This window comes from Hyperolius riggenbachi, chromosome 11 (genome assembly GCF_040937935.1).
Source record: "Hyperolius riggenbachi isolate aHypRig1 chromosome 11, aHypRig1.pri, whole genome shotgun sequence".
In the NCBI taxonomy this organism is placed as follows: domain Eukaryota; kingdom Metazoa; phylum Chordata; class Amphibia; order Anura; family Hyperoliidae; genus Hyperolius; species Hyperolius riggenbachi.
In genome coordinates this window covers 46733648-46755172 of record NC_090656.1, presented here as the reverse complement: position 1 = coordinate 46755172, position 21525 = coordinate 46733648, and the positions used below count along the sequence as shown (strand labels likewise).

Sequence of the window (21525 nt, the reverse complement as noted above, 5' to 3'; positions counted from 1 at the left end):
ACGAAGCTCCAGATATGGTTTATTTCAGGGCAATTGTTGTAGTTACTGGGAGGCCCAGTGGTTTGTCCAGAGCTCCATATATACGCACCTCCAGGGGCGTAACTAGGCCCCACTGCAGATTTTCAGAGCGGACCCCCTCCCCCCCTGGGGCCCGCTCGTGGCCGGATTTTGGGTGCTGGAGGGGTGGCAGCATGAGGGGAAAGCCTTGCCCACAGTCGGCGGGGAGAGGGGAAGTTCCCCCCTCTCACTCACCTCGGGGCTCTCCCCTCTGCGCTCCCCTCCAGCTAGTTAGTGTGTGGGCAAAGGCCAGTGGGCAGCGAGCGGCGGGCAGATACATACCTTCTTCCTTGCGTTCCATCGCCGCCTTCTCGCTCTAGCGGCTGACGTCACTTCCGGAAGCGGAAGTGACGTCAGCCGCTAGAGCGAGAAGTCTCCGATGGAACGCACGGAAGGGCCCCCCGCGGGCGCAGGCGCTGCAGGGCCTATTGCTACGCCCCTGCGCACCTCATTCTTCTCCTCTGGGGTTTAAAGGAACACTATAGCAAACATTGTGCAACCCCTATAGTAATTCATTTACTGGCAGCAGAATGTACTTCTCAGTATACTGTACTTTGTGTAACAGAAGCAATGCTGGGAAATAATAATAACATATCTTATATAACAGTGTGCTAGGATCGCCCTCTTCACTTGGTCTCTTTCACATAACTAAACTTTTGTCATCTTGCCCCATATGAAATTAACCTTTTCTCCTGACTTTTCTCCTAGGTCCTATCAAAATTATTTTGAGTATTTTCTTGACTACCAGTGGATTAAAGCGGAATATAACCCTGCATTTCAACTTTGCTCTAAAACATTATTTACAGCATATTATATGCAAATAGCATTTTTTTTTACTAGACCAGCATTGGAAGGGTTACACAGAGTTTTAAAGTTCCTGGAGATTTCTGCAGACTATCCGAAGCTGAAATAGATACATTTTGTTTACATAAATGTATCTAAGTGTTGAATGTGACTCACTCTCTCTGACTGAGCTGGAGGACAGCCAAAGAGTGTGTAACATTCAACACTTAGATACATTTATGTAAACAAAATGTATCTATTTCAGCTTCGGATGCGTCTGCAGAAATCTCCAGGAACTTTAAAGCCCTGTGTAACCCTTCCAATGCTGGTCTAGTAAAAAAAAAAATGCTGGTTGCATATAATATACTGTAAATAATGTTTTAGAGCAAAGTTGAAATGCAGGGTTATATTCCGCTTTAAAAGGCATTTTATTGATAAGGGCCCATATGCAATTAAAGTTTTCAACTAGGTGATATTTTCACACTTAGCCAATAAAACGCTTTTTAGGGCTGGTGCACACCACAAGAGCTTTTTAAACATTCGAGATTTTAAAAGCTCTTGCTATTGCAATGCTATGGGGGATTTTTTCAATCACATCGCTCCAGTGTGAACACACACACAGGATAACATTAGCAGGAGCTTTTAAAATTACAAAGCGCTCAGAAAAGCTCTTGTGGTGTGCACCAGCCCTTAAAAGAATGGTACAAGCTAGTTACAAAAAATCCACTTACCTGGGGCTTCCTCCAGTCCATGGCAGCCGTCCTGCGCCCTCGCCACAGCTCCGGTGGCTCCCGACCCGGAACCCGACCAGCGGAGAAGACCGGGAGCCACCAGAGCTGCGGTGAGGGCACAGGACGGCTGCCATGGGCTGGAGGAAGCCCCAGGTAAGTGGATCTTTTTTTTTTTTACTAGCTTGGATGTTTCCTTTAAGCCACCATCGGGCAAGAAATTACTCAGAATACAGTTTAAAGTACTCTTTCACCTACTTTTGGTACTTTTAGATTTGCAAAGTGCTGAAAAATAATTTCTACCAAAAGACAAAAAATTCTCCTAGGAGAAAATGTAGGAGAAAAGGGCCCGTATGCAATTCACTTTTTCACCTGAGTTTTCTCCTAGGAGATAGTTTTCAAACTTGTAAATACAATGCTTTTTAAACCACCAGCAAGCAAATAAATACTCAAGATAATTTTGATAGTACTTATTCACCTATTTTTGGTACTTTTTCCATTGCAAAGTGCTAAAAAGTTATTATTAATTGAAGATGAAACATTTTCTCCTAGGAAAAACTCAGGAGAAAAAGTGAATTGCATATGGGCCCATGTCTCTGCAAGCAGCTTCTGACCCTGTCAGTGCAGTGAAATAATGGCTGTAAGAAGCCTTGTAAAGTGAGCGGCCAACTAATAAAGGGAAACTTGTCGCTATCAGGAGTCCTGTTGCCAGATAAGGAGCTGCCAGATATTGATAAGTGGTATTGTTCAGCATTTTATTTAGCAAAACGAGATATATATATTATTTAGATTATATTTTATTAAGAGTCATATTTGTAAAAATGAGGTATATAATTTATTAAGAATCATTTATAAAGCGCCACATTGCATCTTTTGGTTGCAGGTCTTCAGGTCTTTTACCTGTGCGGAAAGCAATTCTCTCTTAGGCCTGAAACACACCAGAGGAGTTTTTCTGAGCGTTTTGAGTTTTTAAATCTGCTGCTAATGTTATCCTATGTGTCTGTGCACACTGGAGCAATGAGGTTTTGTAAAAATCCCCATAGCATTACATTGGGAAGAGCTTTTGAAACCTCTAAAAGCTCTTCCCAATGTAATGCTATGGGGTTTTTTTACAAAACCTTATTGCTCCAGTGTGCACAGACACATAGGATAACATTAGCAGCAGATTTAAAAACTCAAAACGCTCAGAAAAACTCCTCTGGTGTGTTTCAGGCCTCATTGATCCACCAGGCCACACGATGTTTTCAGCATCATGTGTGACTGGGACCAGCCAATTAAGCTACATCAACCAACATTGAAGCATCAGTGGACATTGCAGCCCTGCTTGATGTTGCAAAAAATATAATGACCTTTATAAACAGTGGGGGCTCCAGCTTTCAATATTTTTTTTTTTTTGGGGGGGGGGGCGGGGCACAAAAGGATCACAATGGCTGGCTGGTGGGACCCATTTGGGTGATCAGAATCAATGTTTGTATGGTGAGCTATATATATTTAAGGCTTGAGGCCTATATTTTTTCGCCAAAAATTAAGGCTTGATAAAATTAAGGCTAACTAGTTCAGCAATTATAGGAACCAAATTTAAACATCACAAACAGAACTCAGAGGCGTTTGAGTAGAGCAGAGTGTCCCAATGATGCTGTTATTGAAGAAAAGTTACCTACAGATGTACTTGGCTAGTTTCTGGCACGCTTTAATCCTTACTTGCAAGCAAGCTGCTCCTGTGTGGACAGATCACAGACAAATCATTCCAGCCCCCAGCCTGTCCCTCACAACTCTACAAGAAAGGAGAAGGAAAAAAGGCAGGAGGGAGAGAAACACTTTGTGTGTAATTACTCATCTTAGTAGCTAAGCATTGCTGGAGAGCTTGTATTTTAGATAGGGAGTTTTGAGTCACGATAATAAAGATTTCCTATCTGTAAAATACAATCTCTAGTTTATTGGACAGTTTAAAAAAAGTAAGCTTTCGGCTTGTAAGCCTTCTTCAGACTCTATTCCTGTTGACTGACAACTTTAGAACATACAATTAGAAGGCGGTAGAATTTTTTTTTAAAATATGTCATACAGATACATTAAATACACGGGATCTTGTAAGGATTATGAGGTACTTATGGTAAATAGATAAGACCCTTGGTTTACTTGACTCCTACACAGACTGAAATGGAGAGTTTTTGGGAGCATTTATTTTATTTATTTTAATTCAGGTACACTTTAATATCTGAAATATGTCAGTTTAGAGGATGAGAAAATGATCACACAGACACATTATTCACAGAGAAATACATATTTGTACACAGATCTGTAGGTCAGTCCTAAATGTAAGACAAATCAGGAAGAAAACGAGTTACCAGAGGATTTTGGTTCCATAACAGGGACTGTCCCTCTGAACTGGTGGCATCTGGGAGCTTTTCTCTCCTACATAGAGAGACAACTGAGAGTTATGCGGGGTCTCCAAAAATGTGGTTTAGTTCAAAACCATTGACAGGAAGCACTCTTTTTGTAACCACTTAATTTGATCCCATAATTGTGATGGGATCAAATGGTTTGTACACTGCTTCAGTGTTTCCTCCGTAGCAGGAAGAGGTTCCTGTCACACTGCTTTATAGATGGGAGAAAAATAGTGCTTGCTGTTTGTACACGTCTGCTACATACCAGAAGGAGATAATCAAACTGGATACATTTGGGATGGGAGCCAGAGGCTACTTCACTTAACACACTGTCACTTAGCCCCCTGCTACTTGTAGTTTAAGCAAACTCTCTTCCAGAACAGGGAACACTGCCGAGCCTCATTCCCTGTACATTTCCTGCCCAGCTTTACTCCATTACACCCAGGATTCAGTGCGAAACCAAGGTGTCAATCTGCTTTAACTACTGAAGTACAATCTCTGTGTACCAATAGGGCAAGCGGCGGCTGCTCCACACAGAAGGCTTTATCATTCCGCATGTTGTCTTTTAGTTTCTTGAGACGTTTCTTTTTTATAAGGTAATAAACGACAGGATAGAGGGAGAAGTGGAGAGTGAGGCTAACAAAAACAGCGTTTGAATATATAAAAATTGTAATATTACTTTATTATATCAAAAGAGAAGGGACAAAAACAAACGCACATATATAAACAACTATAAAAATTAGCTGGGTGGCCACCCTGCGACCATGCTGGTACCTTCACATTCACACTATCACAAAAAGTTCTAAATTGCTGGATCCAAGGGCAAAAAATTAGGAGCAAGATTCCAATTTGCTTCAAAAGGACCAACCGTGAATGCATAAAAGTTCAGTACCCAGGTGCTTCCAAATACCGGCTGTATTAGGTCAAAGTGATCAGCAGTATAACCAAGGGTTGGTGGCCGGTGAGGCACTAGACCAATCAATCAAACAGGTTGGATGGAGTTTGAGAGTAAAGCACATGAGCAAGTAGCATAGTCAGCAGAAGCATGTGAGCAGCAGTGCAAGCCAATATCGCATCAGAGCATGTAGACAGCAATATACAGCAAGAAGCCAGTTTGCCATGCAGGGCGTCAGCGTTATCTTACCATCCGGGTACCGTTTCATGTATGTCTGTATATATTTCTTTTTTATAATCCTGACAGTTTAACCACTTCACCACTGAGGGGTTTTACCTCTTGAACACCAGAGCAATTTTCACCTTTCAGCGCTCCGTCCATTCATTCGTCTATAACTTTATTATTACTTATCGCAATTAAATGTACTATATCTTGTTTTTTCCACTACCAATTAGGCTTTCTTTAGGTGGGACATTATGCCAAGAATTATTTTATTCTAAATGTGTTTTAATGGGAAAATAGGAAAAAATGTAAGAAAAAAATATTATTTTTCAGTTTTCGGCCTTTATAGTTTTTAAATAATGCATGCTACTGTAATTAAAACCCATGAAATGTATTTGCCCATTATTCCCGGTTATAAAACCGTTTAAACTATGTCCCTATCACAATGTTTGGCCCCAATATTTTATTTGGAAATAAAGGTGCATTTTTTTCAGTTTTGCGTCCATCCCTAATTACAAGCCCGTAGTTTATAAAGTAACAGTGTTATACCCTCTTGACATAAATATTTAAAAAGTTCAGTCCCTAAGGTAACTATTTATGTTTTTTTTTTAATTGTATTTTTTTTTTTTTAAATTACAAAAAAAAAAAATGGGGAGTGTGGGAGGTAATGAGTTAATTTATTATGTAAAACAATTTATTTTTATGTGTAAAATGCATTAGGGTGTAGTTTACTATTTGGACACAAGATGGCCACAGTGAGTATGTTTACATGCGACCTGTAAGCGACCGGAAGGACGCTTACAGGAAGCAGTAGGAGGCTGGGAGACTCACAATGATCGCGCTGTTTCTGAAAGAAGCAGCAGATCATTGCGGGAGCTTAGATCAACGAACGGGAATGGATTTTCCCGTTCATTGATCTCTGGGCGAGCGGGCGGCGGCGTGCACGAGCGGCAGGTGCGCGCGCACGAGCGGCGGTAGCGCGGAAGGTACGGATTTCTCCGTCCCTGGTTTTTTAGGAGGGAAAAAACGGACGGAGAAATTCGTACCGCCGGGGGTAAAGTGGTTAAAAGCCTGTTTGTATTCCCAGCAGTTTAAATCAGTTCTACAGCCTCATGATACTTTTTGAATTCTAGTTTGGACCAGGGTCGTTTCTTGCTGTATTGGTGCCCAGTCAAGACTCTCCCCTCCTATACACATATAATTTATTGGAATAATTTTTTTGCGTCTGTTGTCAGGTTTGGAAGGATTTTTGGTTATTCATTTTACCACTTCCTCCTATTTTTCTGTGTTGTGTTGTGACAGTCAGGGACAGATTTCTGGATAGGCCACAAAGGCCAGGGCCTTGGGCGACTGCAGGCCAAGGCAGCACCTGGGCATGAAATCTACATATGAAGGAGGAGGCTAAAAATAGGAAGCCAGACAAAAAAAGAGAAGCTGATTCCCAAGGGAGCTGTTTACGAAAGAGCTGCTACAGTACATGGATGATGCAGATGGAAGAGGGGGCGGAACATGGAATGGGAGGGGTGCTGCTGCATATGAAAGAGGAGCTACAGCACACAAAGTATAAATAAGGCCTTGGTGACAGTCAACACCGAACAAATCTAAACCAATAAAGGTATCCACGGGCACAATAGCGGTATTTACCCAGCTCAGTTGTCACACAAATTAGGTTGCTATTGTCATGCTAATCAACTTGAATGTCATTCCCTGGGCTTGCTAGGCATTCTATTCAAAGCTGCCATCAAAATATGTGCATTTTTGTAGGCTGTCATTCAAGTCGCACATCAGGTCCCCTCTTGTGCTCACCTTGCAAGGTAAAACTCACATTCTGGGTGTGTTATTATTTATTATTATTATTTAGTATTTATATGGCGCCGACATCTTACGCAGCGCTGTACAGCGTATATTGTCTTGTCACTTAATTGTCCCTCTGAGGGGCTCACAATCTAATCCCTGCCATAGCCATATGTCCATGTATGTATTGTGTAGTGTATGTATCGTAGTCTAAGGCCAATTTTTAGGGGGAAGCCAATTAACTTATCTGTATTTGTTTGGGGATGTGGGAGGAAACCCGGAGGAAACCCATGCAGACACGGGGAGAACATACAAACTCCTTGCAGATGTTGACCTGGCTGGGATTGGAACCGGGGACCCAGCATTGCAAGGCGAGAGCGCTAACCACTACGCCACCGTGCTGCCAACTTACTTACAGTACTTTCTGCACCACAGTGATAATGGCTTTGTGTATAATACACATGACCTTTTTTATTCTACATTACACTACAGTTCCATGCCACTCTTTCCATCAGATCACCATCACTTCTGTATTAAATCTAAATGTTTGACAGGGCTCTTTGGTTACCTCCTCCTACAGGTGGTGCTGTAGGCATATGCCTAATTTGCCCAAAAAAGGCGCCGTCATGGACTTAGGCCTCATTCACATTGTACGCGTTGCCATGTGCATTTCAGCAATGAGTATTGGGTGCAGCCTGATGTTCAGACTAGGTGCGCTGCATAGCAGTGTGATAAACTATCGCATTGCTGCATGCATGTTTCGGTAAAGTACAGCGCTAAACCATTCACTGTAGTGAACGGGATCAGCAGCACAATGCACGGAAGCACAGATGGCGCACCATTCGCTCGGCCATCTGCATTTCACAGTATCTCCCTTCTGCTTAAAGAGGAACTCCAGTGAAAATAATGTAATAAAAAAGTGCTTCATGTTTACAATAATGATGTATAAATGATTTAGTCAGTGTTTGCTCATTGTAAAATCTTTCCTCTCCCCGATTTACATTCTGACATTTATTACATGGTGACATTTTTACTGTGGGCAGGTTATGTAGCTGCTGGTAGCTGTTTTGGCTGTTAGAGACAGCTGTAAACAGCTAATTCCTGTCTGTGAACCTTGTTGCATTGTAACAAACTGCCAAAAGTACTGCGGTCCCAGAGCTTCTTGTGGGAGGGGTTTCAGCACAAAATCAGTCATACAGCACCCCCTGATGGTCTGTTTGTGAAAAGCAATATATTTCTCATGTAAAAGGGGGTATCCGCTACTGATTGGGATAAAGTTCAATTCTTGGTTGGAGTTTCTCTTTAAAGCGGATCCGAGATGAAAAACTAACTATAACAAGTAACTTGTCTATATATCTTATCTAAAGTTTAGATAGTTTACACAGCAAATCTAGCTGCAAACATCTTCAATAGAATATGATTATTTCTTCCTGTGATACAATGACAGCAGCCATGTTGTTTGTAAACATTACAAACAGGCAGGCTTATCTGCATCTTCTGTGAAAAAAACCTAAAAAAAAATAATTCTATTTTGAATATAAAAGAGTGTAAAGGGGTGTTTGCACTGAAAGGTTTGCACACAAAACATTCAAGCAGTTCACAGGTCAGAACATTTATTTGAGAAATTCATATTAACCCCCCCCCCCCCCAAAAAAAAAAGACATTTGTGCCACACAGTACTTGGAAAACATGGCTTTCACTTAAGCCTCATCTACACGGGTAGATGAGGCGGCGATCCGGCAGCTCGATTAGCCGCCGGATCGCCTCTTCCGCGTCCCCGCACGTGCCTGCCGCGCGTGCGCCGGATTCGATTCCCCGCTCGTCCCTGCCGGCGCCGCTTATCTTCCGCTCGATCCCCTGCCATTGTCCCCTCGCGGGGAGCGAGCAGGGAATCAGCGGAAGCAAGATCCGTCCTGTCGGATCTTATTAATCGAGCCGCATCAGCGGCTCGATTGATAAGGAACATCGCGGCCGCATCTACGCGTGTAGATGTGGCTTTAGGCCTGGTTCACATTGTCAATTAAAATGGATCTGAACTCTTGCACAGGACAGTAGGAAAACAGAGAGAAATGCATCCTGTATGTATTTAGAAAGTTTAGCCTGTCTAATTCCCCCTCATTTGTGTCTAATCACAAGTTGTAATTTGACTCTCCCCTGCGGCACATGACTGCCATGGCAGAGATGGACGATAAGCCCATTTGAAAGCACTGGATGTTAACAATATGTCTGCTTCCATGAATCAGGAAGTAGAAACAGTGCAGATTTATGATAGGATTTGTATGCTGTAACAAAAAAATGTTTTTTGTTTAAAGATTGTTATGCTGTTGTCATGTTGTGTATCTTTTAGAGCAGAGAGGACTTATGAGTTCAGGTCTGCTTTAACAAAAAATGGATCCCTAAAAACGGAACTGAAACAGATACAAAATAATTCATTGTTCATCCGTTTCTGTTCCGTTTAACATCCGTTTTGCATCTGTTTCTGTTTCGTTTTATATCCGTTTTGCATCTGTTTCTGTTTCGTTTTACATTTGTTTTGCATCTGTTTCTGTTCCGTTTTAAAGTGAAATGTAGGAAAGATGCTGAACAAGCTGAAAACAGTAAGGACAGCACAGTCCTTCCCATGTCACTCTGCTGCTTTCAACACCCTTATTAGTCTGGCTTTCTCCCTGGGACTCGGGTATCCTCCCACTCCGTATCCATACAGGTCGGGGTGAAAAAAACAACATGACAGAGATTAGCTGTTTCTTATTGACAAGACCAGTCTTGCCTGATCATGTACACTCCAGCCTCAGCACCATAGAGAGTTAACAGAAAGTGGCTAGAGAGGTCCGTTTGTATAGCCAGAGTGTTGTGTACATGCATTTTTCCATTGGCTCCAATGCACTACTTCACCCTCCAGTACAATTCCATTGGGCTCATTGGTCCGAAAAAAACGCTGCTTCCCCAAACTTGCGGTCCGCTTAGTGGAAAGTCCCAACTGGATCTGTTCAAAGGGAGCAATGTGAACGAATCCATTGGTTAACACAAGATCCGTTGCAATAAGGACCACTAAACAGACCGTTTTTTATGGCAATGTGAACCGAGCCTAAGAAATCATGAGGTTCAGCCACAAATCCAAAGCCGTAATGGTTCTTTTAACTTTGTTCCCCGATAGTAAAAGATTTTTGAGATATCAGATGGTAATCATGCAATTACGTGTCAGGAACAGAAGCTAATGTGCTGATTTGAGTAATGCTGTTTGTATGAGGCTTCTGGGGATTTCCTCCTTCTCTGGCTGATTGCCAGTGAGAACTGAAAAATGGAGACAGAGACAAAGGAGCACCACTTCTCCAGAGCTGCATCATTTCAATTTATCAGTGTGTGCAGTGTTACGTGGAGGCGGTTTACTGGGGTAATTTACTGACGAGCTGGCAGCATGATACATATTTACCTGGAAAATTGTAAAATGGGAAATTAAAGAACGTCCAATCCACAATTTTTTTTGTTGGTAGAAATTCTGCTAGTCTCCCTCCTTCTCTCCATACAGTTACTTCAAAAGTACAGTTAAGCTAACTATGACAGTAGTCTAAACAGTGTGTAGCCTGACTTTTTATATCCTCCAAATGAAGACTCCTCACTTCTATCTTCTAATGAATCCTGTAGTAATCTAGAAAAGACAGCATGAGTCATCAGGAGGGAGGGGATGAGAGTTGATCATGTGCTAGCAAGCTAGGTTGAACTTCAACATTTTATAGTAATAAACTCAGTGGGGCTGTTTCTTACCCTGAATATATTGAAAGACATCGACTTATATAGGAGTTGTATGTACTTATGTAGGAGTGGTATGTACTTATGCAAGGAGTTTGTATGTTCTCCCTGTGTCTTTTGGGTTTCCTCCCACAACCCAAAAACAAGCAGATAAGTTAATTGTCTTCCCCCTAATTTAGCCCTAGTATACAATGGACATATGACTATAGTAGGGATTCGATAGTGAGCTTCTCTGAGGGACAGCTAGTACATTGGGACACTAATACATGGGCAGAAATATTCCTGGCAATCCCCTTAAGCCCCGTACTCTCTGTCCGACTGGTCCTGTGACGTCCCCTTCACGACGGTTGTCAAGCAACGCTTCTTCCTGCTGGTGGGTATGTACGACGTCACGTGACGCTACACGTCGGGAGCGAATGAGACTTCAAGTGATCGCAGTACTTTGCACGGAAGTTGTTGGGGATCTTAGCGATCCAATCCGCTGCTACGGTTATTATTGTGGTGCGATACTAAGCGACGTTCGTGTGGCCGCGATATCGCAGAAATGACCGCTCGGCTGTAAAATTGCAACGTAAGTGTACATAGCTTTACTGTCCCCAAAGCTTGGCAGTCTGCAGCCTTTACAGCAGCATCCATTTTACTCCTGTTAAAACGATCATGATCAAGCTGCTGCCGCTGCCACAAACTGCCTGGCTCTCATCATATTTCCACTGCGCTTTACTCTACACTTAACACCAAATGGCAGGTAAGACCCACTTTGCTATATACTTTACGGAGGTGAAACTCTGGCAGCATTCTTGCTTGCAGGGTCTAGATGAGCTGTGAATGATGGCCGGTCATCTTTCATGGAGGATGGACTTCCCGGGGAGCAATGTGATTTGAACAGTTTAGATCGACTTTAGCTTGTGGTGGGTTCAATCCAGACTCGGGGAGAGTAAGCCTAAAGCAGCGTCCTGGCACGCTATGGTGCCTGCTGTGATCCAGAACCATCCTTTCATCTATGCGCTACAGCAGGCGGCTTCAGCAGAAGTTATTTATTTCCTCCTTAAATCGTCATCTGGGTACGGACATGTTAATACAATCAACACGCTCTTGTAATTATAACTTGCATGCCTGAACAAAAGCGTATGAGAAGGTACACGTATCACGTGCATCGCTAACGTACATATTTTCATATGGGTAAGACGCTGGCCTTGATTTATGATTACTCTTATGAAAGTAAGGCAGATTGGCCAGTCTTTCCTCAGGGATCACAGAGGCTCTGCCATTTCTTTTTAAATAAATAAAGCAAAGCTCATGTTCCTATTCCCTGCTCCTTTGCAAATGTGAGACCCGAGCAGGCTTTTCCTTCCCGAATGAAAATGCGAGAGCAGATAACAGGCCTTATTACAGAAGCAAAGAGCACAGCTTCTGTTGATGGAAACTCATAATGAGTAATTAAGCTACTTTACAGGAGTCAGGCCTGTCACATTGTGAAATGGATACTCGCTCTCCCTGGTGGATGCAGCTGAGGAATGGCAAGGTGATAAAGGGAGGAATAACACAATTGCTTCACAAAGATCTTTTTCATGTACTGCGGCTTCCAGGCCTCTCCACAGGGCCCAATTTAGAAAGCTTTCCCCCCCCCCCCCTCCTCCTCCTCCTCTCTTTGCCTCTCTTGGTCTCTTTGTAGTACGTTGTCCAAATACAGCGTATTTACTTTGTGCATTAATGTTGATACAGAGGCATCAATAGGCCCATACTAATTATTGTCAATGTGAAGCTGACCTCATGGTGTGCTTACACCAAAGGAGGTGTCATTAGAAGCACCTCGTGATTTGCAGGGGAACTCTACTCAGGATAGGAGCAGAACAACATCACGTGCACTTTTTCTTTTCTTAGTTTCCGTTCTCTTTTGTTTGAACTTTACAGTCCTGAGTTTCTGTCATCTTAGGTCTGAATTTTGGCCAGGCCTTTATCTTTGACTGCTGACATTCAAATCCCTCCACAATTTGGGCCCTGGATACATGAAGGAGTTGCTGAAACTGTACCACACCCCTCACAACCTCAGATTAGCAGTATCAATAAACTTGGTCACTCCCAGAGTGCACCTCAAAACCTTTGGTGCCAGAGCTTTCTGTCATGCTGCTCCTACCCTTTGGAATTCCCTGCCACACCCAGTTAAGCCGCATTCCTAGAGTTATTCATATCCAGACTGAAAAGCCACCTGTTTAGCCTCAGATTTGTGGACTTATAGAATTATTCCTCAGACCGCAAAGACCACAATTTACCAATCAACCAATTACTGGTCTGAGCCATGCGCTTTGAGTCCTATGGGAGAATAGCGCTTTACAAATGTTATCAGTTGTTGTTGTGATTGTGTAGCTTTACCTCAAGCACCTCAGTTTCCTTCCGCATCTCAAAAACATAATGTAAGGATAGTTTGTTTGTCCCTAATTTGACCCTACAGTATGGTAAAGAACCCTAGACTATGACCATTCCGGGACAATAGATTGAGTTCCTCTGAGGGAAGTGGGACTTGGTTCACACTATCTGGGTGGTAGCATATCTGAATAGTATGGATACTCCGCACTGCCCTGAAGGTCACTGCAGTCGGAAGTGGTTTGTGTCATCTTATGGGATGGATGAAGGGCAGGTTTATGAATTGTCAAGCCTCAATGTCCATCAGAAGGGCTCACAATCTATTGTCCTTGCTGTAATCCTAGATCTAATGTCCTTACCATAGTGTAGTGCCAATTTGGGGGTGGGGGGGGGGGAATCAACCTGCCTACCTTGGTGAATTTGCATGATTTTCTCTTGGAAATAAAGTGTAGAGAAACCGAGAGCCCAATATAGTGTAGTATGTTAAGCATAAATGAAATAAAGGTTATCGTGAGAAAATTATACTCACAAACATGGGTTACCACAAAGGCAACCACTGTATAGGCAGGTGAGGAGACTAGACCTGTCCTCACTCAGGGATAAGAAGTCGCTCTCTGTAGATGCGAAAGGGGGTAGATCACCCCTCCACCAGGGGTGGACACGGTATAGCAGTAGGAGAACAGAGGCGCCAGCAGGATAAAAGCGGATAAAAACTTTAAAATTTGCTGGGAGGAAGTGGTGGACTTACCTCCATAAAGCAGACACGAAAGACTGTCTGAATAGTAGCAATCACATTTATTAAATAGTACCCCAAAAAAGTGCAACGCGTTTCGCAGGCCCAGCCCGCTTCATCAGGCAATAAACGTGGGGACAAAACTGTAGACAAGAGACAGTACATTATGCTATAGTAAATTCTGCAGTTACAAGTTTGCATATCAATATATTGCATAACATAAAGCATACCATATGAAAAATTGCTTCGTGGAGATAGCACAAAAGAGTTAGGTGTGCAAGTAAACAATAGGGGGTAGAGGCTATGGTGCTCGCGATAGTAATGGGTTATGGGGTGTTTTTTACACAGATTTGCAATGAGTGGTATTGGTAATGGAAAAGGGTATATGTCAGCAAGAGTAATGGGTAATAGAGCATTGAGAAGAGAACAGGGGGCCAGAAATACAGGGTAAAGTGTGCAAATAAAATAATATAAAGAACTCACCAGAATTTCGGCATTAGCAGGTGTAGCGCCTCAGTGAAGTGGTGAGGACACTCAACTCCTTATATATACACAGGTTCTTGCTAAAAGGGCCAATTGGATGTGTGGGAGGTGTAAGGTGGGCGGGGTTAGGGCGAGTGTGCGAGCAGCCAATGGGCTCTCGCCACCTGTGTTCAGTGAGTTGGATTTTTGGGAAGGGTGGGTGGGGTTAGGGCGGGCTTGTGAGTAGCCAATGGGCTCTCGCCACCTGTGTTCAGTGTATTGGGTAGTTGGGGGGCGGATACAGGTATCATGGTGACCAAATGTGCAGATGAATAGTGTACTGGCTGAATAGAGTACTGGTTAAGGGCACTGCCCTTGACATGGGAGACCAGGGTTCAAACCCCGGCTTTTATCCTGCTGGCGCCTCTGTTCTCCTACTGCTTCTCTTGGAAACTTCATTTTTCTCCCACATCACAAAAACATAGAGACACAAAGGAAAAACCCAGACAAGGTTAATGTGGTTATGACTGAACGGGCCTATAGGAAAGCATGAGTCCATTCTGTATGTCCAGCGACCTGCTGCCGTCTACTCTGAGAAACAGTCCAGAAGCAGACCTAGACCCATATTCAATTACCTTTTCTCCCAAGTTTTCTCACAGGAGATGTTTTCACACCTTATTAATAGAAATGGCCCTAACGGTTCGCATGCGAACGGTTCCAAGCGAACTTTGGGTGGTTCCCGTTCGCAAGCGAAGGCGAACTTTTGCGGCAGTTCGATCCGCCCCCATAGTGCACCATTAGGGTCTACTGTGACCCTCTACATCACAGTCAGCAGGCACATTGTAGCCAATTAGGCTACACTCTCTCCTGGAGCCCCCCCCCTTATATAAGGCACGCTCCGCCGGCCATTACACTCACTCGTGTGCCTGCAATAGTGAGAGAAGGGACAGTTGTTGGCAGACTCTCATAAGCAAAGATTAGTTAGGCTGTTGTAGGCTTGTTAGCTTGCTCCTGGCTGATTCTTATTACTAAAATAGCACCCCACAACAGCTTTTTTGAGAGCCAATCTTGTTCTTGTGATCTATTTTTTTTTCTGTGTGTCACTCACTGACATTTGTGTTGCATAGACAGCCTTGCTAATTCATACTGTGTGTGCGCCACTGCCAGGCCCAGCACATTCAGTGACTACCTGTGTGACAGGTGCACATTGTAATACCCAGCACTGCATATACCTAGTACCTGTTTGTGTTTAGTGAACCCACCTCATCACTGCATATACCTACCTTTTGTGTTGAGTTAACCTACCTCACTGCATATACCTACCTTTTGTGTTGAGTGAACCCACCTCACTGCATATACCTTCCTTTTGTGTTGAGTGAACCCACCTCACTGCAACCTTTTGTGTTGAGTGAACCCACCTCACTGCAACCTTTTGTGCTGAGTGAACCCACCTCATCACTGCATATACCTACCTTTTGTGTTCAGTGAACCCACCCCATTACTGTATATACCTACCTTTTGTGTTGAGTGAACCCACCTCATCACTGCATATACCTACCTTTTGTGTTGAGTGAACCCACCTCATCACTGCATATACCTACCTTTTGTGTTAAGTGAACTAACCTCATCACTGCATATACCTACCCCAAAAAACTCAAGGGGAATGAGCTGTACTGGGTGGCCACGCTACTAGACCCTCGGTATAGGCACAAAGTGGCGGACATGTTACCAAGTCACCTGAAGGCAGAAAGGATGCAGCACATGCAGAACAAGCTGGCAAGTATGCTTTACAATGCATATAAGGGTGATGTTGCCATGCAACGCCATAAAGGTACCACTGCCAGTAATCCTTCTCCCATGTCCACGCAGGCAAGGACAGGACGCTCCAGCGATCTCATGGTGATGTCGGACATGCGGACATTCTTAAGTCCAACGCCTCGCCTTAGCGCTTCCGGATCCACCCTCCACCAACGCCTGGACTGGCAGGTAGCCGACTACCTGGCCTTAAGCGTGGATGTAGATACTGTGAGCAGCGATAAACCCTTGGACTACTGGGTGCGCAGGCTTGACCTGTGGCCAGAGCTGTCCCAATTTGCCATCTAACTTCTGTCTTGCCCTGCCTCAAGCGTCCTGTCAGAAAGGACCTTCAGCGCAGCTGGAGGCATTGTCATTGAGAAGAGAAGTCGCCTAAGTCACAAAAGTGTTCAGTACCTCACCTTTATCAAAATGAAAGAGGCATGGATCCCGGAGGGCTACTGCCCGCCCGAAGACTAAGTCAGTCCCCACACACAGCATCTCTGCCTGCAGCCCGCTTGCCTTTTCCGCCTCCACCAACAGGGTCCAGGACTCAAGGCGGATTCCTGAATTTTTAAGGCCACTGCTAATTTTTCTGGTGCGTGTACATGCCTGCCTAATTTTTCTGGCTGCAGTGCAGTTGCAACAACAAAACAAAAGGCATGTACATGTGCCCATTCCCCTTCATGATCATTACCTTGCCGCAGTGAAGGGGCTTGCGTATCACAATGAAGCAATGACCGCCGGCTATATGAGTGTCTTGGGGGGTGGCACACCAAAGATAATAAGGTCGTTGCTTCATTGTGGACAGACCAAATTTGATCAGCTGGACAGTCACTGTTGTTCTATCATTGAACTACCACAGCCTGGCGACCATATGGGCTTGAACACTGCTACGGCTTGCACTCTCGCCATGGTGCGCACCAGTCCAGCACGGCCGTCACTACACAAACAGCTGTTTGTGGTGCGTTACACAGTGAGTTTGGTGTGTCAGTGTGAAGCAGGACTCTAATTACACTCCCTGATTGATGTATACACATGCAAGATGTTTGAAAGCACCTTAGTCCTGCAATTTAGCATTCAATGTGATTTCTGCCCTTAAAACGCTGCTTTGCGTAAAATCCAGATTTTTCCCCGGTACTTTTGGCGTCTATCGAACTCACCCATGCCCCCCTCCAGGTGTTAGACCCCTTGAAACATCTTTTCCATTACTTTTGTGGCCAGCATAAATGTTTCTAGTTTTCAAAGTTCACATCCCCATTGAAGTCTATTGTGGTTCGCGAAAGTTCGCGCGAACCGAACCTTTTGCGGAAGTTCTCGAACCCTGTTTGCGAACCTAAAATCGTAGATAAAGAGAGAAACCGAGAGCCCAATATAGTGTAGTAGGTATTGGATCAAAAGAGGGGGGGAGAAATATGGGTGGTAAGTATTATACTCACAAACATGGGTTACCGCTCAGGTAACCACTGTGTAGGCAGGTGGGGAGATTAGACCTGTCCCCACTCAGGATTAAGAAGTCGCTCTCTGAATAAGAAAAATAGGGTTTATCACCCTTCCACCCAGGGTGGAAATCTTGACTAATAGATGTACAGAGGCGCCAACAGAGTAAAAATTATTAAAAGGTTTAAAACATTCGGGTGGCAGTGGTGGACCAGCCACTCAAAAATGGACTCGAAGCTGTCACTTGAGATACAAACAATTTATTCACATACTCCACGAACAATATCGCAATGCGTTTCACGGGCACGATCCCGCTTCATCAGGCATTCAACAACGGGAGTATTACACTAGAAATGACAGAGGTATAGGTATATCAGAGCGCTATACATGTGCGGTGGTGTTCATGTGAAAAAAATACATGATGATATATGCATAATAAAAGATAAAATATAAAAATTACAATAAAACTGGAATTGAAAAGACAGTAATAATCTAGTGATTATTGAGCAGATATAGAACAATCAGATAGAGTTTGGTAAATCAATTGGTAATTTGCAATACAAGGCATTAATTCTATTCAGTGCATGTGAAGTGTCAAAAGTTGGTGCTGGGGATCAGTGGTTTTGATAAGGTTCAGTCTGAACGTTATCAGAACCACTGATCCCCAGCACCAACTTTTGACACTAGATTATTACTGTCTTTTCAATACCAGTTTTATTGTAATTTTTATAGTTTATCTTTTATTATGCATATATCATAATGTATTTTTTGCACATGTATAGCGCACTGATATACCTATTCCTCTGTCATTTCTAGTGTAATACTCCCATTGTTGAATGCCTGATGAAGCGGGATCGTGCCCGTGAAACGCGTTGCGATATTGTTCGTGGAGTATGTGAATAAGTTGTTTGTATCTCAAGTGACAGCTTCGAGTCCATTTTTGAGTGGCTGATCCAGCACCGCCACCCAAATGTTTTAAACCTTTTAATAATTTTTACTCTGTTGGCGCCTCTGTACATCTATTGGCAAAAATCGGAGGTTTGGGCCATCTCTACTTATCAATAAAACATCTTTTAAGTCCGGTCAAGCAAACAAATAGAATTTCTTTATCTACTTTTAGTAAAAAAAAAAATTCCGTCAGGTGCTGTAAAATTGTTTTGTTTTTGTTTTTAGATATGATAGAAAAAAATACCTCATGTGAGAAATCTCTGGAGAAATGTTGTTAATAGTATAGGGGGTTTTGTGTGAAGAAAGCCTAAGTGACATGAATAATAATGACTCAAATGCTTTGAAGCACTGTAGAATTTGTCAGCACTATATAAATGCATAGCAATATTAAAGTTAGTATGTCAAATTTCTAATATACTTACCTGGGGCTTCTTCCAGCCCTCCGAAGCTGTACAGGTCTCTCCATTTCCTTCTGTCACGCTCACACTCCATTCATCAGCTGTTACCCACTGAAATATCGCCTGTCACAGGCCAACTGCGCATGCAAGGGCCAGGCCATGTGCCTCCTCTCTTGTGCTCCCATGGCCAAGAGTGTCCTGCGTGTGCACATTGTTTGTAAAAATGGTGAGGGCATGTTGCAGCTCTGCATTTTGAATTGAAATAAGGTAGTGGTCTTTTTCAGAGTGTATTACCAGGGCCTGTTCTCTCATGAAGCAAGGTGAAACATTTGCATTCCATATCGGGGGTGGGGGAGCATCCTCGCAAGTTTGCCTCAGGCAGCAAAAAGCCTAGAACCGGCCCTGTGTATTACTACTTCTTACCTAATCAGCAATGCAGTCGGGGACAGTTTAAAGGGCTCCTGGGCCCTGGGGCAAAGTGAATTATTATTATTATTATTATTATGTATTTATATAGCGCTGACATCTTCCGCAGCGCTCACCCGCCCACTTCCTCATGGCTCTTTCACACCTAAGTGAGAGCAAATGGCCATTCCTTAGTAACCAGAGATTGCCCTGAAATAGATTGGCATGGAGTGCCAGATAAGATGGATTTTCTTCTTCTTAAGAAATCTTTATGAAGGAAATTCATCAAAGCTAATTCACACGTAAATCTGCACATTTCAGGTCAAGTCAGTTTTGCATCAGTTTTGCATCAGTTTTCTATCAGATTTACCTGACCGGAATGGAACTGTACACCTTTTATGTGTAATTGGTAGCCGCAGTGAGGCAGAAACAGCCTTGCTGCTGCTGCTGAGGGTCCCTCAGCCTGCGTAAACTGGTGAAGCAAAATCAAAGCTTCTGATCTGCATTCTTGCCCTGGATTCATTATTGGAAGTATCAGCATAACATTCAGGAAATCACCATGTTTTTAGAAGGAGAGGGTAGCAGCATTGATATCTTAAATACTTCTGTCAGTCCTCTAAGGTGCCATTTCATGCCTCTGCTGAAATCATGTGTTTTATAAGAGTTCCTATTTTTATTGCCAACTAAATAGTAATTACTACTTATTGCTATTATAGTGCATTTATGTATTGCTCACACATTTTCCAAAGTGTTTAACCGAGCCTATTGAACAATTGTCCCATTGGGACAATCTCATGTCCCAACCACAACAGGGGGGGGGGGGACCATTGTTTTCCAGTGTGTTCTGGGTAATGGGAGAATGCCCATATAAACATGAGGAGAACTGTGTAGATAGTATCTTGGCTGGGGTTCATCCTGGGACACTAGAGCTTACAAGGCGAAAGTGCAAGCCTCAAGTCACAGTGCTGCCCCATGTAATGTATTGTTTTTCATAATAATTTTAGACTCCTACACTATCCAAGTCTCTCTTTTCCACCTAGGCCTTCTTAAGTAAGGGTGCCATATTTAAAGCAGAACTGTACTGAAAAACAGTAGTGGGGGGAGGGGAAATAAATCAATACTTTGCAAAACAAATAGAAGAGAGATCAAGAAATGATTATTGATATTCACCCTGTAATTAATTCATGTTGTTGTCATTGAGCCTGAATGTAAACATCTTTATTACTGGCAGACGGGGAAAAAAAAAAAAAAAAGCTACATAGCACCAACTGCAATTACCTATAAACCCACCCACTAACAATGTGATAGGCTAAAAGGTTGTTGTTTTTATAGACCTACACAGAGGGAGATATTGGTTGCTTGGCAGTTGGAAACAGCTGTTATTTCCCACAGTGCAACAAGGTTCACAGAAAGAGAACTGTCAGGACCATGGTCATGACATTACATTGTGGGAGGGGTTTCAACACACACTCAGCCACACAGACCCCATTGAATTGACAAACCCCAGTGAATTGAGGCCATTGTTCTAGCTTTTCTTACATTGGCCTCAATTCACTAAGATCATGCTGGAGATAATAAGGCAAGAGAAAAATTACCTTCACACATCGATCTTGCCTTATTAAGGTGTATAGATAAGTTTTCACAGTGAGAGAGTTATCTTATCTCTTCAGTCCTTAAGTTACCTCCTCTGTAGTTATTTTTAAATGCAATTAATTAACAGCCTGTCTTTAACTTTAGAAGTCTGGAGTTATTTTAAGGATTGAAGAGTTGACTTTAGAGATCTCACCTTAACTTAAAGACAGAAGAGTTAACTTTAGGTTCGCCTGAGGTAAAATGTTTCCTGAATACTACATGCCTTATCACCATGGTGATAACTCTAGAAACGTTATTAAAGACAGGAGATAAGCTTAGTGAATTGAGGCCATTATCTTATGTCTCATTCCTCCAGAAATTGTTAAAATAAATCAATATGATCCCACTGCCTATTTTTGGGGACAGGTGGAGTGAGATGACATGGTTCTGCTTCTCCTTGACATTTAATAGACAGTAGAACTACTAACAAGCTAATCGACATGTGTTGCAGGAAGCAACATCTACCCCAAGGCATAACCATTAAAAAAATAACCTCTGCAAATGAAGGTGGGCTTTGTTGGGCCAAAACCACTTATTCTTCCTCCTTTCAGTACCCCACCAACACAAGTTTTATTGTGGTCTCACTTGTAAAGGGGGGTTGGGGGTGGAGCCATGGTGGTCACACTTTTATAGGAGTGTTGGGATCATGGAGGCCATATTAGTTATAGGACTCCTGGTTAATGAATTTCAGGACAATGGGAAGGGGGTAAGTAAAATGAATGTGAGGGGGTTCCGTTGTACT

General features: G+C 43.1%; 1 protein-coding gene across 2 annotated transcripts in view; it reads left to right on the top strand.

Annotated features, from left to right (window-relative positions):
• Positions 1-21525, top strand: part of WWOX (WW domain containing oxidoreductase) — a 1347942-nt gene that overhangs the window by 993478 nt on the left and 332939 nt on the right. The gene's annotated exons all lie outside the window — the stretch shown is intronic.